The following is a 5,981-nucleotide window of genomic DNA, read 5'->3' as shown; positions in this document are numbered from 1 at the left end:
TCAAACATTTACAAACAAAGCCTCAAAATAAAACACAGATTGGACGGGGGCCCAATAAGAACTTCTAGAGGAGTAAAGAAAGATTTTTTTTTAAATTAAAAAGCAAGTAAGAGTGGTAGAGGAAAAATAAGTAAAAATAAATGTGAACGATGCAAGAAAAATATGAAGAGAATTAACAGCCTGGTAAAATTTAATTTTCAATTCAGTAAACATTTTTAATCATCTATTATGTGCCCGTTACTGTACTAAAAGAAAAAACAAAAATTGTAAAAAAAAACTCAATAAAATCAGAATTAGTCATTGGATAAAGAGGTAAAAAATCTCCCTGAAGAAAATAATTAATTAAAAATTAGAATTAGTCAGGTCAAAGTCAATGACTCCATGAGGGATAAAGAAATGATAAAAAAAAAAATCAAGACTGGAAAAAATAGAAGGAAAAGTGAAATACCTACAAACACAATTAACCTGTAAAATAGATTAAGGGAAGACAAATGAAGAATTTTTGGACTACTTCAAATCCATATATAAAAAGATCCTTTACATTATATTTCTTTTTTTTCTTTTTAAGATAATATAGAATGCCTTATGAATGTGTATGTCATCCTTATACAGGATTCATGCTAATCTCTGTCATTCCAATTTTAGTATGTGTGCTGCCAAAGTGAACACTAGACATAATATTTAAAGAAATTATAAAGGAAAACTGCCCTGTTATCTTAGAACCAGAGGGCAAAATAGAAATTAAAAATAATCCACTGTTCTTCTTTGGAAAGAGATTCCAAAATGAAATATCCCTGAAATATCAGAGCCAAAATCCATAAATCCTAGTTGAAGGAGTAAATATGAAATCATTGATCATAACTGGGAATGTGAATGAGATGAATCCATCCATAAAATAGAGAAGTATAGTAGAATGGGTTAGAAAAAAAGAATCCAACAATATGTTGTTTACAAGAGACAAGCTTGAAACAACAAGACACATAAAGAATTAAAATAAAGGGCTGGAGAAGAATCTATTATGTTTCAGCTGAACTTTAAAAAAAAAGCAGGGTTAACAATTATGCTTTCAAACAAAGCAAAAACGAAAAATAATCCTAATTAAAATAATCAGGAAAAGTACATTTTTCTAAAATGTACCATTGACAATGAAGTAATAGCAATACTAAACATATATTCACCAAATAGGAGAACATCCACATTTTAATGGAAAAGTTAAATGAGTTATGGGAGGAAATCGACAATAAGACTATATTATAAGTAGCTTAATAGAATTTTAGAAAAGTTAGATATGATAGACCTCTAAAGAAAATTGAATAGGAAAAGAAAAGATTATATTTTTTTCTCAGCTTTACATAGCATATTAAAAAATTATTGACCATGTAGTAGAGCACAAAAATATCACAAAGGCAGGAAAGCAGAAATATAAAGACACCTGTTTCATGCCACAATTTAATAAAAATTACATTCAACATAGGGCCTTGGAAGCATAGATTAAAAATTAATTGGAAACTAAATAATCCTAAAGGATGAATGGATCAAAGTATAAATCATAGAAATAATCAATAATTGATTTAAAGAGAATGATAACAATGAGATATCATTCCAAAATGTGTAAGATGTAGCCAAAAAAGTACCTAAGGGGAAATTTATATCACTAGTCATATATTTTAATAAAAGAGAAAGAGAAGATCAGTGAATTAAGCATGTAGCTAAAAAAGCAAGAAAAAGTGAAAAAATTCTAACTGAACACCAAAATATAAAATTGGAAAATCTAATGACAAATTAATAAAAATGAAAGTTTAAAATATCATTGAATAAATACATAAAGGCAACAGTTGGTTTTATGGGGGGGGGAATAATAAAATAGATAAACATTGGTTAATTTGATTTAGAAAGAAAGAAGAAAATCAAATTATTCATGTCAAAAATGAAAATGGTAAGTATACAACTAATAAAGATGCAATTAAAACAGTTATTAGAAGTTATTTCCCCAACTATATACCAATAAAACTGATCATCTAAATTAAATGGATGAATATTTATCAAAATGTAGATTGCCCAGATGAACAGAAGAGTAATAGAATACTTGAATAACCATATCTTAGAAAAAGAAATTGAATAAAAAATAATTGAATTCTCTAATGAAAAATCCTAGAACCAGATGGATTTACAAGTGAATTCTACCAAACATTTAAGGAAAACCAAATTCCAATAAGACATAAAGTACTTGAGAAAAAAATGGTAAAGAAGAGGTCCTACTCAATTCCTTCCGGGACAAAACTATGGTTTTGACACCTCAATCAAAGCAAAATCTACAAATAAAACTATATTTTAATGAATATTGATGCAAAATTTTATACAAAATAGTACCATGGAGATTTCAGTAATTGGTCAATATATCACAGTGAACATGCACTTTAACTACATTGGATTTATATCAGCAAATACAGGGCTGGTTTAATACTATTATCACCATAGCTGATAAAATTATCAAAACAACAAAATAATGGAATTGTATCAGTAGACACAGAAAAACCATTTGACCAAATGCAATACCCATTCCTATTAAAAATGATAGAAGGCATAAGAATGAATGAAACTTTCTTAAAATGATAACTTGTATCTATTTAAATCAAGATCAACATTATTTGTAATGGGGAGAAAATATGAACCTTTCCAATAAGATCAGGGTTAAAGCAAATTTTTCTGTTATCACCATCAGTATTCAATATTGTAATAGAAATGCTAGCTATAACAATAAAACAAGAAAACAAGCCAAATTTATTAAAATAGGCATGAGGAAATAAAATTATCACTGTTTGCAGATGATATACTTAAAGAACTCTAGAGAATTAATTAAAAAGCTAGTTGAAATGATTAGCATCTTTTGGAAAAGTACAGGATATAAAATAAACCCACATAAATTATTAGCATTTCTATATACTACCATCACAACCCATTAGCGAGAGAAAGAAAGAAAGAGTAATTACCTTTAAAGTAAGTACAGACAATGCAAAATACAAAGGAGTCTACTTTCCAAGATAAACCCAGGGACTAAACAAATACAATTATAAAACACACACAAATAAAGACAAGATCTGAACAACTAGAGAAATACTAACTCTACATGCATAGGCTGAGCCAGTATAATAAAAATGAAAATTCTACCTAAAATAATTTATCTATTTGGAGCCATAGAAATAAAACTATCAAGGAATTATTTTGTAGAACTAGAATAAATAATAACAAAATTCATTTGTAGAAAGAAAAGGTCAAGAATGTGAAAGAAATCAATAGGAAAAAAGGTGGCCTAGAAGTATTTGATCTCAAATAGACAATCTGGTATCAGATATGAAATAAACAATTGATCAATGGAATAAATTAGTTACAATATTCAAAAGTAAATTACTGTGGTAACCTAATGTTTGATAAACCCAAACATCCAAACTATGGGGGCAAGAACTCACTATCTGACAAAACTGCTGGGAAATATGGAAAGCAATCAGCAGAAACTGTGCACAGACCAACACTCTATACCAGGAGAAGCTCAAAAAGGGTACCTGATTTAGACCTAACGTTTGATACCATAAGCAAATTAGGGAAGTCAGGGGGAAATACCTGTCCAATAATTGGAAAAGGGATAAATTCATGGTCAAACAAGAGAGAGAGAGAGAGAGAGAGATCAGAGAAGTTAAATGGAGTGTTCATTACATAAAATTTAAAAGTTTTATAGGAAAAAAAAAATATATAGCCAAAAATTAAAAAGGAATCAGGAAACTGGGAACAATTATTATAGCAAGTTTCTCTAATGAAGCTCTAATTTCTGAAACATGTAGAGAACTGAGACAAACTTATGAAATAAGGGTCACTCCCTAATTCATAAATGGCCAAAAGATATGAATAGGCAAATTCTAGAAGACAAAGTCAAAGTTACCATTAGATAAATGCAAATTAAAACAGAAGTACCACCTCACACTCATTATATTGATTAAGATAACAGAAAAGGAAAATAACAAATACTAGAGGGATGGGGAAAAATGGGACACAAATGCACAGTTTATGGACCTGTGAATTGGTCCAACCATTCTGGAGAACAATTTGGAACTACAAAATTGGGATTATAAAATTGTGTACTATTTCTGCTAGGTCTATGCTCCATTGAGATCAAAGAAAAGGAGAAGGACCTATTTGTATAAAGATATTTACAGCAGTTCTTTCTGTGGTGGAAAAGAATAGAAAACTGAGGGAATTTCCATCATTTAGGGAATGTCTGAACAAGTTGTGGTATCTGATTGTGATGGAATATTAATGACATAGGAGATGATTTAAGGGAAACAAAAGCTGGGAAATCTTTTATGAGCTTATGTAAAGTGATGTGAGCAGAACAAGGAGAGCACTGTACACACTAACAGCAATGTTATAATGAAAATCAACTGTAAAAGACTTAGAAACTCTTTTCAATATAGTGATCTATGACAATTCCAAATTAGTTATGATGAAATATGCCATCCACCTACAGAGATATAGTCAACTAACTTTGAGTGTAGATTGAAGTATCTTTTTTATTTATTTTTAATTTTTTTCCCACAACATGACTAATGTAGAAATTATTTTGTGTGATTCCATATACATATATATATTTATATATGTTATTATTTTTATTTCTTTTTCAAGCAAATAGAGGATGGGATAAAGGGAAGAGAGTATTTGGAATTGAAAATCAAAATAAAATTTAAAAATATAAAGAGGAATCCTTTTCTTGTATTGTTGAAATGATGGAACATTGGGTAAAATGAACACTCCATTTTAGAATTTGTTACATAAAAGAAGAAAACCAAGCCAAAACATGTGTCCTGGATTTTGGAAAATTGGGTTCCAAAGGATTTAGGGGAAAGGATATTTAAGTTCCTGTAATCTCTATCTCTTCAAGAAAGCAGCCTTGGAGGCACAGGAAGATCTCAAGAATGAATTCTGGAAGACATAAAGCAAAGCAATTTTTATCATGAGGAAAAATTGGAGCTGTTTAAAGTGACAAATATGGATTCACAGGAAACAACTTGACCATTTTAACTTTTAAAAAATTATATGCAGGGTGCTGCGAGGTGGTGCAGTGAATAGAACACTAGCCCTGGAGTCAGGAGGACCTGAGCTCAAATCCGGCCTCAGGCACTTAACACAAAACTAGCTGTGTGACCTTGGGCAAATTGCTTAATCCCAATTGTCCTCCAAAAAAAACAAAAACAAACAAACAAAAAAAAAAACCCCACCTTATTTGTAGAAGGTATAACCTGGGCACAGTAGTAAAGCATATATACAAAAAGAGTATTATGGTCTATTAAATAGCACAAGGCAAACTCTTAATGACCATGAAAGAATTCTCTAAAGCCCTGACAGCAAGAGAAATATAAAATAAAACAATTCTGAAGTTTCATACTCTGCAAATTGGCAATGATAATAAAGGTGAAAATAATCAGTGTTCGAGACCTAGTGAGATGATAGGCACATTAGTGTATTGTTGATGGAACTGTGAATCAATGCAATCGTTTTGGGAAGCAATTTGGAATTATGCAAAGAAGTAATTAATATGACCACATCCTTTAACCCAGAGATTTCACTACTACAAATACTCTAAGGAAGTCATTAGTAAGAAGAAAATCCTGCTCCTCCAACACAGAAACAAACACATAGACACAGACACAGATACAGACACGCACACACGCACGCACTTTGTGATAGCCAAGTATTAGAAACAAAATAGTTGCCCCTTGCTTGAGGAATAGCTAAACAAATTGTGGTATGTGAATATATAATAGAATGTTATCATATTGTGAAAATAAATAACAAAAGTTAAATGAAGAGAAGCATGGAAAAATCTACATGAAGTGATCAAGAATGAAGCAGGCAGAGCCAAGAAAATAATACACAATGAATGCAACAATGTAAACAAAATGACCATTTTTATTCCCACTATTGTTTGATTC

General features: G+C 30.3%; 1 non-coding gene across 1 annotated transcript; it reads right to left on the bottom strand.

Annotated features, from left to right (window-relative positions):
- Nucleotides 1–567: 567 nt before the first annotated feature.
- Nucleotides 568–669, bottom strand: LOC138176150 (U6 spliceosomal RNA). The gene has a single exon (XR_011172175.1). It is a non-coding gene; the product is annotated as a U6 spliceosomal RNA (small nuclear RNA).
- Nucleotides 670–5,981: the final 5,312 nt, after the last annotated feature.

Source organism: Petaurus breviceps, unplaced genomic scaffold, assembly GCF_028583685.1.
Source record: "Petaurus breviceps papuanus isolate PSGF00001 unplaced genomic scaffold, PetGlider_PUasm1.0 81, whole genome shotgun sequence".
Classification (NCBI taxonomy): domain Eukaryota; kingdom Metazoa; phylum Chordata; class Mammalia; order Diprotodontia; family Petauridae; genus Petaurus; species Petaurus breviceps.
Note: the sequence above shows the minus strand (reverse complement) of the source record. Positions and strands in the feature narration are given on the sequence as shown.